Genomic DNA, 14,577 nt, shown 5'->3' on the forward strand with positions numbered 1-14,577 from the left:
AGAGGTAATATAACTCAGCCCCTAGTTTACACTGAAATGTAAAATCATTGCAACTTATAATTTTCTCTTTTATATGTTATCAATTACGAGTGTCATATAAAATTGTTATGCAGGTTTACATCGTTTGCAGCCGTTAAAAGAATGTATTATATAAAATTAAATACTATATACGTAGTTATCAGGTTTCAGTTCTCGAGATCGATAGTAGAGGTACAATTTTTATATACTACTAGTATTTTTATAATCGCATGACAAAAAGAAAGCTTACGGTACTGTTTAATAGTAAAAACCGGGCGGAGAAATCGCTTCGCTCAAAACTCATTGTATTATAATATTAGTTTATATACAGGATTACTGGTAATTCGACGTATTCCCGTTAGGAGGTGATAGGGGTGACTATTTGCGATAATTTTAACCCCCATATGCATAATGCAAAAGTGAACCATTTTTGAGTTTGAGTAAAATATTATTTTGAAGTCGTAAAAGACACATTTTTTGCGCATATATTGCAAACGCTGTCTGAACACTATAAGATAGATCAAAATAATGTACTACAGAATTGTACACCTCAAAAATGTCTACAAAAAAGTCCGCGATGGTATGTGTCTATCTGTAAGTAACCCACAATAACATTTTTTTGTTATTTATTTTTTACCTCAAATATTGGCTAATTTTCCAAGCGATTTTACCCTATACAGCATTCATCCTTATCTAATGAAATACCTTAAATACATTGTTTATTTAATATTGATCTATATGGCCCTTTACAGCATATGATTTAAATGAATATTTTCGAATATATTACAGATTTAAAAATTGCGGAACGTAGCGTTTACCGTGGTACCGGCCGGCCGGGGCGGCGGGAGCGTGCTATAGACGCGTCGGAGGCCGCGGTTCTCCCTGTAGCACTTTGAATTTAGCAGCGATCGGACGCGGTTATTATCGAAGCTCTCTAGCGATTAAAATAACAATCCATACTTCCATACTATATATAATATTATAAATGCGAAAGTAACTTTGTCTGTCTGTCTGTCTGTCTGTCTCGCTTTCACGCCAAAACTACTGGACCGATTTAAATGAAATTTGGTACACAAATAGTCTAGAGCCTGAGAAAGGACATAGGCTAATTTTTATTAGGAAAAAAGTGCTGTAAAAGGTTGAAAAGGGGGATGAAAGGTTGTAAGTTGTTGAAAGTATTGTCATGTTTAGAATTTTTAGAACTAGAAGCATAAAACTTATATTTTAGGCTGTACACTTATAAAATAACATATCATGACACCCACTCAGGAGGGAATTTTGGATATTCTACCCCTAAATGGGTGAAATAGGGGTTGAACGTTCGTATGGAATTTTTAAGTTACAAACATGAAACTTTATTTTTGGGATACTGATTTTAAAAAGGAGTAGATACTTATTTAAGTGTTTCTGCATATTCTACCCCTACGGGAGTGATATAAGGGTTGCAAGTTTGTATAGAAGTCCGTCATTTTTTAAGTTAGAAGCATGAAACTTTATTTATGGGCTACTGATTAAAAATGAGTAGATACGTGTTTAAGCGTTTCTTGATATTCTACCTCTGAGGGGGTGCATTAAGGGATGAAAGTTTTTATGGAAGTCGGTCATTTTTTAAATTAAAAACAAAAAATGTTTTTTGGGATACTGATTAAAAATGAGTAGATACGTAGGTATTTAAGCGTGTCTTGATAAAATATCAAGACACGCTTAAATACGTATCTAAAGGGAAAAAGGCCTAAAGGGAAAAAGTAGGGGTTGACATTTCGTATACAGATTAGTCTGGAAGTCTGACATTTTGAAGGTAGAAGGTCGAAATTTTATTTTTGAGCTACCGATTAATAATGAATTGATTCGCATTTAAGCGTTTCTGGATATTCTACCCTAAGGGCTGAAATACACACCAATGTGGAATACAAAGAGGTATTACATTAACGTAACATTTTAAGTTAATTTGTAAATATATTCATATTCTACGCGGGCAAAGCCGCAGGTAACAGCTTGTATTAAATAAATATCACAATGTAAGACCGTAATTTTATCCGTGTGACGGCTGGCTATAAATATTTCGTTCTTTCAAAATCAAAACCCCTCTCATTAATAAGCTTAAATATCGCTTTCAAGACTCAAGAGAATAATTATTTTGATCATATTTATCAATGAGCCTTCTAAATAAATATAAGTTTTAGCTAGTCACGCTGACGACAGTGCGTAGGCTGTATATGTCATTGTGTAGGCTTTCTAAGTCTTCTATCTCTATATATAAAAAAAATTATATTTTGTCTGCGCATGAGATATTTTTAAAATTTATTTTCACATCTGTGTCGTAGCATTACAGGTACATACGATAATATTCCAGTAAAGTACCAGCCCTTGAATGTCCTACAGCTGGGATAATACCCCCTCCCCCTCCCTTTTGAGGCAAAGGCTTTAAGCTTATTTCAATAAGCAAGTATCATTTAGTAAGTATTTGGAATTTATTATTATCAATATTGAAAACTTGCTTCAATTACTACAATAACTAGGTTACGCTCGCGTGGTCTCCGCCAATATATTTAAAAAAAAAGGTAACTAGACCGAGACCAACAATGATGCAAAGGCATGACCTTAGCTAGAAAAATAAAACAAATTAAAAAACAGCTTAAACTATACGTTCAGATTGAATTACAAACATTAAAATGATTATAATTTTATATTTATAAAATAGTTATATGAAATTTATCTTACTAATATGATATTATATAGCTTCGTATATATTTTTGGACCCTTTAATTACGAAAAGTATTAACAAGAATAAAGTATAAGTAAGTATCAATAAGTAAGTGTAATGCTTCTAAATATTGAATAAAGGAATTTGAGTTTGAAAAAAAAAAGACAACATGGGAGACTTAAATACAAGATATAGGTTATGGAATTTTGACGTCAAAAGGCTTGCCGTCTATCCACCAGCCTTATAATATTTAATTACGAGGTCTTGATCTATTACAGTATTTTTTTAAATAAATGAATTAATTCAAATCTCTTGCGATTTTAACACGTTGATTACTGTATTAAAAAATAAGAAAATACTATTTAATTATATTCAATATTTTTTCTTTCAAACTACCTCACTTTCATTTGTGTAATAAATAATAATAACTTTTTTTTAGCCGATACATATGCCACATAGGCAAAGGCTTCTATAACACTGCTCCAATCCAAGCTGTTCGGTGGACACATATGGCACAATGTTGTCCAACATCAGCCGATTTCTCTTTAGTAAGTTTTCCATTGCATTTTCATTTGTAAAAATATATCTCTTTATTTAATTATACTGTATTAGTATTTGAAATACACAGACTAAAATAGGATCTGAGATGGTATATTGTGTCTGTGACTGTCTTACTCAGTCTTCTAACCGAACAAAACTTAATAAAAACAATGTTAAACGTTTGTAATAAACAGTATATTTAATAAAAGAAAAAAAGCTACGCTCAGTTGAATTGATTGAAGCTAAAAAGAGTAACTTCATGGTGTAATTATGGTTCAGTAAATTTGAGGAATGTGCTTACAAAGATTGATGGATGACATTTACTTAACAATAAAGTAGAATTTCAGAGAAAGATCATCCTTTATGGGAAGGACAGTGTACTTATCCCGTTTTATGTTATCGCTAGAACATAAATACTTAAACTAGTTTTATTAAATTTAATCCATTGATTTTGATCTGATCTTGATCTTATTTTCTTGTATAAAATAGGTAGGCAGACGAGCAAATGGTCCTGATTGTGTGGTCACCACTTCCTGTATATATCGGTAACTTTGGAAATATTAACCAATTCTCGTATATCTAGTCCGCTAACGATATAACAAAGATGTTGTATGCCCCTTGTGTCTAGTTACACTGGCTCACTCACCCTTCAAACTACAGCACGACAATACTAAGTATTGCTACTTGGCAGTAGAACATATGATGAGTGGGTATACCTACACAGAAGGAGTTGCAAAAGGCCCTACCACTAAGTCTTCTGGAAATGTAGATGACAATCTAAAGATATAAGATGACGGTGATGCCCCTCAGCCAGCCCAGTCACGTCGATTCGCAATGAGGATGTGTCATCTGCTTAGGAGATATTATAGGAAGTACCTTATCTATCCCCTTACTCTTACTCTCCGATTGGACGACACGACTGAAGAGATGTCCGGCGTAATATCAGGTTAACTTATTATACAGTTTTAGATGAAACCAAATTTTGACAATATTAAAAAAAAAACAGTTGAATATAACGTTTATACCTCAGAAGGTAAGGTAAGGTTCAATTTAAGTACTGTTTACCAGAGTAAACAGTACTTAAATTAAATAGTATCACTATGTTTTGATTTTATTTTAAATTTCGTACTAAACAATGCTCTACTCCCAACAGGTTTACCAAAAAAATTTTTTTTCTGTAATTTTCTTCTCAATGTTTTGTCATATGAGTGAATACATGTGAAATGTGTATAAACATAGTCACATAGATAAAATACATATATATATATATATTTAAATTACCTTCCTGTAAATCTGCACATTATATATTTGTATATTCGTTTCTTAACCGTAACTTAAAGAATGCATCATTGCTAACGTTTATTGTTATTCAAAACTCCTTCAACGCGACTGAAACGAAAATCGCAATATTTAAATCATTGCAATCCATTCCTTTCATCGCTATCGTTTCCAACAAAATCTATATTTAATTTTATTTCTATTGATCTCAGATGTATATCGGTTTTAATGGTTTTCACTTTCAAGATTAGCACCTCGACTATAGCCTCTGGTGACTGGGGCGCTGGTTATATTTACGCTGAGAGGATCAAATCAAATCAAATCAATTTTATTCAAGTAAACTTCACAAAGAAGCGTTTTTGAATCGTCGTTATTAAAATACTACGACCGTTTCGGAAAGCAGCCTCCAGCGAGAAGATGTGCGAGTTGCACAGTTGCTCTTTTCAAATAAACAGATTTACAATGCTGTTTTTTTACAATAATTAGTGTCATGTGATGGAACCGAGCCTAAATTCAGGCGTTTTTTTTCTAAAAAGTACTGTTTTAATGAATAATAACATTTATTTATTAATTTAGTCTTAATAAGCTTTTTAAATTTTGTAAATGGTAAATTGATTACATTTCCCGGTATCTTATTATATATGCGTATACCATTGCCCAAAAACGTTCTCTGTACCGTATGCAAACGGAAAGTAGGGGTTACAAGTTTATTCTTATTTCTTGTATTAATAGCATTTATATCAGCTTTTTATGGAATACTTTTGAATATTCTTCTGTATAAACATTATATTATCATAAATAAACCATGAAGAGTCCCGACAAATGAGATTTATAAAATAGCTTAGGTACTTACCGTATATGTTTAAATAGTCTACGGACGTCACTATATATACAAAATACCGTCATTCGCCTTCATAAATGTTTTCCCATACCACCTACGAAAACACAACGTCGACGACTAGACATTTTTAGTCCTAGAACAACATCTAAATTTGCCCAGCACCAGAATATTTACTTAGGAGCTTACTTTTTTACTTTATAAAAAAATTAATTAAAAAAATATATTACTGGGTTTAATAGTAATAAACTTACAATATATCTACGGAATCTGCTAATTGATCTAAGCTATAAAGAAACAAAAAACTATCTTTGCATATGACAAACATACACACGCACAAACATAACACACACACATATACTATATTATAGTACACATAAATCAAATCAAATCAAATCAAATCAAAAATCTTTATTCAATATAGAAGTGTTTACACTTGCTTATTGATTGTCAAAAATCTACCACCGGTTCGGAATTTAGCACCTCGGACTTGAGAAGAACCGGCGAAAGAAACTCAGCGGGATATTTTTTTTTTCCAATCCTTAAAAAAAATCAAAAAAATCCTTACCACATCAGTTCGACATATTTTTGTATATTTTTTTCTTTTTCTTTGTAATCTCTTAATATATTTAAACTTAATAATAAGTTTTATAAATGTAAACACTCATGGGAAGTCATTGACCCCTAAGACACGGGGTCTCCTTGTTTAGGGGTACGGGACTTCTTTAATGTATGTAATTTGATGTATCAATAATAAATATATTTGATATTTCGTTTTTAACTGTGACGTACATAATTGTTACTTAAATTTAAAGTTAAATATTTTATTTATAGTAATCCAATAATTTTAGATATAATTCAATGAAGTTATATGATTTTCGCTAAAAAGATCTACATTTACACAATCTAAATTTTTTTTATACCCTTTGTTAAGCATCGATGCACGGTCTACGATGAAGCAAGCTTGCCTAGAAGAAACCTTTTAACTCTAGATTTGAAGAAACCAACATTAATCAAAAATATAAACATATTTTTTGATAAACTACAATAAGATTACCGGGTTACATTTTTCATAGTACATTCAGTTATATTTTTATGTGAAATAGGAATGCCAGGACATGTTATAACTGCCAACTATAGGCATTGGCACTGTTAGAAATATTAACCATTTTTGATATTGCCAATGTACCACCAACCATAGAAACTATCTTGATCTTGCGGTCATTACACTGTATCCCTGTATAATGAAATAATAAGATCCCTACCGGATATGTTTTATATAATTATTTATTTACACAATTTTTATAATGTTGGAGCTTCTTAATACTTATATTTCTCGTATCATCATGAATTGGTTTTTATTATTATATTAAAATAGACGATCCCATAAAATCCAGCTACCTCTTATTTTTAGTTCAAAATTTGTTCGTAGCACGCTCATACACTATGGTTTCACCCTACCTTGCCTGTTATATTATCGCTATATAATATCTTCGCTTCATTATTTTCTATATTATAAAAATTTAATATAATACCTAGTTAATCTAATTTTAACTTACGCACAGACGCTATTTATTACATTGATATTTATAATGTAATATTTATAATTATAAATAATATTCAAATAACAATTTGTGATATGTCCTTCAAATACGAGAGTTTTCGGACTACCTTAGTGTCTTGATCAATATGGGTCAATAAAAATATTGTTCTTTTTTCGAAAATTTAAGTAAAAGTATAAAATAGAAATGTCACCTATGTGGCTGATATCGGTCAGGAGGGCATCGTAAATAGTAAAAGAATAATTACCTAGTTGTGATTACTAATCTGTGTTTATTTTTGTTGTTGTGTTGTTTAAATTAGAAATCACTTGTTGATTTTGAAATGATAAGAGGAAACTATTTCACCGTTTCTAAGATAGCATGTCGCCTTAATAACCCACTTGTTGGAATAACGATAATTTTAAAAACGTCATTCGCGACACTTAAGAGCGTAGTTTGTAAGCGTGGGAATTAATTTTAGAACACACACATAGGTACTTTTCAATAATACAGTTGCATTGTGCAGTGTATCGTACGCATCCCCGGAGATAATTAGTTGCTTGTTTTCGGTGCAACGAATAAATTAAATTTTCATTGCGCGTTCATAACGTAGAATTTATAAAAATACATTTAATTACGAGTAATGTATTAGCTATAAGGTTGTCACTCGCAAACGCAATTATAAATTATTTGTTAGCATAGGGTGCGGTCAGAGTGCATTAAGATGCCAAATATTCATTATGATTTTTATTGTTTCAACTGCTTTCGTCTAACTAAATAATAATAATTATTTTCTTGATATTTTAAGGTTAGTAGATATACCGAATTAAATTAAAGTAAAGACACATTAAATAATCACTTCTTAAATTTTATAAATATAAATAACGGAGTTAAATATAATTTTTTTTAATACTCTATTTTTAAGTAAAATATTCGAAATAAATATTTTAAATCAACTTCTCGTCCATTTCGGTACAAATACTATTTTTCATAGTGAGCAATTCGGTTTTACAAGAGGTCGCTCGACAACTGATGCGAGAATAGCACTTCTTAAACATATTTACGATGCTTGACAAAAATCACAGAATGCTATTGGAGTATTCTGTGATTTGTCTAAAGCATTTGATTGTGTAGAACACGAGACGCTTCTTTATAAGCTCAAATACTACGGTATTAAAGGTAAAGCTCTTGATCTCATTGCTTCATATTTAAGTCAAAGAGTCCAGCAAGTTTTCATTAATGGCATTAAGTTTTCTGGATCTACGTTATAAATGAGTGTTCCACAAGGATCAATTTTGGGTCCCTTTCTATTTCTAGTATATATAAATGATCTTCCTTTCTATGTTAAAGGTATTTGTGATATAATGTTGTTTGCTGACGATACTTCACTGATTTTTAAGGTAGACAGGAAAAAACTGACTATGACGATGTGAACGGTGCATTATCACAGATACACGATTGGTTTACAGTAAATAATTTAGTTTTGAATACTCAAAAAACAAAATGTGTAGTTTTTACCCTACCAAATTTTAGAAAGCATAATTATAATATATCTATAAATAGTGGCCGTCTTGATGTAGCCAATACTACGGTTTTTTTTTATAGCATTGGATTCCAAACTTCAGTGGAGTCCTCATTTATCGTCCCTGACAGGAAGACTCAGCTCCGCAACATAAAAATTAACAATTGTGTCCCACGACACTCGCGCCCCACCCTTATGCTAACTTGTCTATGTGTGCGTAGACGTTTTGCGAAATTATAAGAGTCGGCTCGAAATAAAAATTGACGTGCTCTCACCTTGGGCTCTGGGGAGGGACTGAAAATTTATTGACAGCGATGTCGAATAATAAGTCAAAACCGTCAAATTATTTTCTCCATACTAAAATGTATGGACGACGAATGCCAAAAAGTAAGCAATATTTAAATAAAAATTACTATAATATTATGTGATATAATAGAAATTTAACACGGTGAACTTATTATTTACACTTTTGTGTCCCCATTTAACCAAAAATACATGTATAAACTAGCAGCTAAATAGCTTAAAAAACGCTAATAGAAAAGGTCGATTTCAGTGTTTGGAGTGATGTTGACGATGAATTTACTGAGTTATTAATACAAATTTTATAAATATCACGCGGTGAAACTTGAGATCTATCTATTAAGATACTGAATGTCTTTTTTCATCCATAATCAATGCTCCAGTTTTAAGATATTTCGAAAATAGTAAGCGCTATTTAGGCGTTCCGCAAGGACTGTCCTCTTAACGTTAAAAATAATATATTATAGTTACGACGAAATATTTTTTATATGTAAAATTTTTAATGAGATTTAATTTTACTTATTTAGTTTCTACCGGTTGCCGTTTTACCCGCAGGTTTTCTCTCACGTATTTTTCCGTGAGAAAAAGTTTGTTTATGTACCTAAATTTTATTTTAAATTTGTATTAAGTAAGTTAAGTAAATATGTAAGTTTTTTTACATTGATTATTATTTTAAATCAATTTTGTGGGAATTTTAAAGAGCGACCTTTAGTACGAATTCGGTTATGTTCGAATACGAATTTACACCAGCGTCCTTTCTGATCATTTTATTTCGGTTGCTTTGAAATAAATTCCTAGTTTTTATACATTTTCGGAAAGCTATGTAACGATTATGTTTTTAAAATAATCTGCAGAATAAGTTTAAATATTGAAAAATATCCAGTGTTTAATCGTTTTTATAAATCAGAAGAAAAAAATAGATTTTAATTGATACTTTTTTTTAATAAATTTTTGAAGTTGCATTTTTGACTTATTTTGAAAAAATCTAAAAAACGCGATAACTACTATAACAAAAACCATAACAAAAATGGTTCACTTTTACATTATGCATATGGGGGTTAAAATTATCGCAAATAGTCACCCTATCACCTCCTAACGGGAATACGTCGAATTACCAATAACCCTGTATATTGTGAAGCAGCCGCTAATACAATTACTAACAATTACCAGTGAAGGGAGAATAATAATTACCTACTTAAATATGGTTTTAAGTTATTTATTAATACGTTTCAAATAACTTTCATCTTACGTTATTTTAATATAAAACCTTCCGTTTTAATATGTCACTATTTATACAAAATACCGTCATTCGCCTTCATAAATGTTTTCCCATACCACCTACGAAAACACAACGTCGACGACCAGACATTTTTATTCCTAGAACAACATCTAATGAAGGAGTTTTGAATAACAATAAACGTTAGCAATGATGCACTCTTTAAGTTACTGTTAAGAAACGAATATACAAATATATAATGTGCAGAATATTAATATTACATTTCCCACATAATATACATAAACAAACGAAATATAACCGAAAATTTCAGGTTATTATTATGCTTCATATTATTATTATGCTTAAACAATAAATACAATAAAAAAATATTTGTAATCCATAAATAACTGAAAAGATGTCGGTTTTTTTTTTACTGACAATTATATTTTAACAAATCTGTAATGAAGAAAAAATCGAATTTTCGAAAATTCATAGACAATCTCTTAAGGCGAGCTCCGTCGCTGACAAGGCGTCGCGATCAATTGACCATATGGGACCTCTGGAATAGCTCAATTTCAGCTCATATTATAAGTTTTTATTTTTGTTTTCTTCGTTATTTTAGTAAGCAAGAGAAACTGATTCATAATAGTTGTATATAGTTTAATCAATATTGAGCACGATGATGTCTTTTCAATGTATTAATCGTATTCTAAAGCAATGAAAAACGAGTTCTAAATGGTCAAATTCTGAAAATCTAATGATTTTTATAAAACTCTGGTTTTTTTACAAAGTTTCTTGAATTGTGTATCGATTTCCTGAAAAGGTAATAAAGGCTTAAATTCAAATCATTTGTAAAAAATACATTGGTAAAGAAGGCATATTATTCGATACAAGATTATTTAGATGATAAAAAAGCGTGGAGTCAAAGTTTGTTGACTTCCAGGCAGGATATATAACATACATATATAATCGTATTTAACTAACATGACAGCATTTTTAGATGTTGAAAAAGAACTACTGAGTTTCTTGCCGGTTCTTCTCGGTAAAATATACATTCCGAACCGGTGGTAACTTTACTTAAAATATTTTGTTAAATGAGTTAATTAAATGAGATTCAAAAGTGCTTGTAAAAGCCTACTTGAATAAAGTATATTTTGATTTTGATTTTGGTAAAACCTCAATAGTCTCAGTTAATATTTTCTGTGTCATAAAAGCATCAAAAATATTTTTAAAACGCAACTAAATATAAGTCGCGCAATCGCGATTTTCTAAAACCACTTCATCTTAAAACCGTTTTCTTGTGGCTATAAACGTTAAGTCTAGCTACCTTAACGGTTGCGGCCCCATATCGGGTTGCTACCATAATACAGGGTAATGGTTGTGAAAAACAAGACATACTAATATATAATTATTATTATTATATATAATTATTATTATATTATCATTATAATAAATAATTAACTTAATTTTGAAATAATAAGGGCAGATGCTTTTTAATATTAATTTTACACTTTATGGGCAGTAGACGCCTAGATATAGACTTCATAACAAATACTTAGCTATCATGTCTAGTGTACTTTCTGAAAGTATGAATAATAATGAAGCTGAAAAGAATATGCAGTAACTACTTGGTGGTAGGATTTCTCCTGGCTGAATTTATGCAGATAATGTTGTCTTTACGATCTACGTCACATGTCGAGTCGACACAATCCAACATAATTGGAGAGGTATCAGGCTAAGGACGGTAGGCCTTACGTGTTTTCCGAGGTACAGAAATCAACTTCCCAACGCCGGGCTGCTTTTGATAATTTATGGAAAGAGAAAACTCTATTTTTTTTAATGAAGATCTTATATCTTATGAATGAAGAGTTCGGCAAACGAATAAGTTTTAAAAAAACACATTTTTAACCTTAAATTTTTAAGCGTTAATATTCTTGCAATGAAATTAATATATGAAAAATATAATATTGTTCCTCGTTTTCAAAGCTTATGTTATTTCTTGGTTCAGAAAACATATTACCGAGATTTCAGTCTTAAATCTTTTCAAGTTGATTTTTTATGATTGCTCACAATGTTCTATAGACAGATTAACGAAACGAACATTGATAGATTTAACAAAAAGTTAAATTACTATTTGTATGGTAAAAGTGTATCGCTTTACAATACTATATAGTATCCGCAACCTTTTACGCAACCTTTTTATTACTAAAGGAACTGCCAGTGCCGGCTTCAACCTTTGCGCCGCCCAGGGCACTGGAATAATGTTGTGACAGTATAAATTGATGAAGATTCGATATAGTTCTTTTTATGAAAACGTTGAAAATTTTTTTTGTTTTCATCCTCCGAGTTTGCCAACTCTGAAAATTTGCCGTTCTGGGCACTAGCTCCGACTGATCCCAGTGTTAAAACAGCTGAAAACAGTATACGTATCTCTATAATAAAACGAATGATCAATTAAATATTAAATTCTAAAACAATTTACAAATATTTTTTACTCATCATGATTCATTTCTACATCGCCAATGCACCGCTAATCTTTGGGGCTAAGATGTTATGACCCTTGTGCCTGTAGTTACACTGGCTCGTTCACCCTTCAAACTAACACACAACGATACTAAATATTGCTATTTGATGGTAGAAAATCTGATGAGTGGTAGTAGGTACCTACCCAGACAGACTCGCACAAATCTCTACCACGTGTGAACTAACATTGATTTAATTGAAAGTAGGTCTACAATGTTTAACAAATTCCATATACCGCGGTAAGACTAGCAATTCCGGTATTTATTTTACCAAGTTTTAGGAACTTGACTTTAACTTTGCAGCTCATGTCATAATTCTTAAATATCCTTGCAAATTTCGAAGCCGTATGACATTACTTTCGAATTTGTTACTTCACAGCCCTCGATATTTCGTAAGAAAATAGATTGATACATTTGCTTTGTATTTAAATATCGAACAACTTTTTTTTTTTAAATTCTTCTAATCCTTACTTAACGAGAGTACTTGAGGTATGTGGGTACCTTAGGTTGGTACACATGTAAAAAAATATTTTTTATTTTATTTTATTTATTTATTTTAATATTTATAATTGAACGTGCACTCATATCTAATCTACTGAACTCTCAGACCTATTGCTTTAATAAAGATATTTCCATTAAAGTTAAATAGTTACAATTTTTTTATCCAAAATCAAGAACTAATAGTACGACTATATACTACTCTGGGTTTTTAGGTGATTTATAAATTATGAATATGTATCTTAAGAAAACTAACTTCTACCATTCATGTACGTCCACCAACACACTCCAGGACAGCGTTGTGATAAGATCAAAGCATGACAGGAGATCAAAATTCAAAATAGAATTTAATCAAGCAGGTCTGCTTAAAATATTCTAATTGTAATATTTTGATTAGGCATGTTAATAATACCGAGACGAAACGGCAAGAAACTAAAATAGTTAATCTGCTCCGTCACCTAATCTATAATTTCATTTCACAATCGAATATATAGTTTAGGAACTCAGAGAGAATAAACGTACAGACAAATTTTTAATTTGTTATGATTTTTTGATTGATTTTAAACAATAATTTCGAGAAAGGCCGCTCAATGTCAATGTTAAAGATTTCATAATTGTTTGAAACTTCAGAAACGAATTCCACGAATGTTGACAGATAAAAAAAAACGCGACTCATATTAAAAAGAGGTGTTAATGGAATTTGTTATTAATTTCGAACGGTTGCAATATATCACATATGGAAAAAATGATCATTATTAGTCATAAATAAAGGTTGCGTTTACCGCGTATTGTGGGCGATGAGATTGAGAACGTAAATCACGATGTATAACGTTAATAAAAAATAACAGTTTTAATAATGTAAAACATTATTGTGATATTTATCTTTTTAAATTGACATCATATTATTATAGTTTTTCGAATAAGGTTTTTTTTATTTAAAATTGGTAAGTAGTTACTCTGAATCACTTACCCTTCAAACAGGAATAAAGTGAGAATAAGTATTACTGTATTTCGTAATTTTGGTATGTATTTCATGAGTGGGTTGTACATGTACATACCTAGCTGCGCTTGCGGAAAGTCTTGCCACCAAAAAAAAAACAAGATCTTAGATGTTTTTATTCCAATTAGTTATCAGTTAATCAATCTATACAAAATAAATTGAATAACTATTGGTTAACGTGTTAGCAAATTATGTAATTGTACATTGTAATTTTCGTGGGTACATGTAAAATAAAAAAATCTCAGTGCCCATGGTTGGTGGTTCATTACTTATGTAAAAAATTATGAATATTTCATACGATGAAATTAAAAAAAAAGGTTAAGATGAAACTAAATAGTCTAAATTTGTTATGAAGGAACACTTTATTGAATCTTTAGGCAAATATGAATACAGTAAAAATGATTCAGAAACAAATGTATTCAAAGAAACAAATCCTGTGAAAACCATCTATATACGTTATATTCGAACATAATGAGACTATATTTATGAATAAACTCTTTTATTGAAATTCTTGACTCAATTTTCATTCTATTGATGTACAACAGGTAGTCAAGTAACAGCCTCTAAATGTCTCATTACGGGGCTAAGGGGCCTCCCTCA

This window comes from Vanessa tameamea, chromosome 15, assembly GCF_037043105.1.
Source record: "Vanessa tameamea isolate UH-Manoa-2023 chromosome 15, ilVanTame1 primary haplotype, whole genome shotgun sequence".
Taxonomy (NCBI): Eukaryota; Metazoa; Arthropoda; class Insecta; order Lepidoptera; family Nymphalidae; genus Vanessa; species Vanessa tameamea.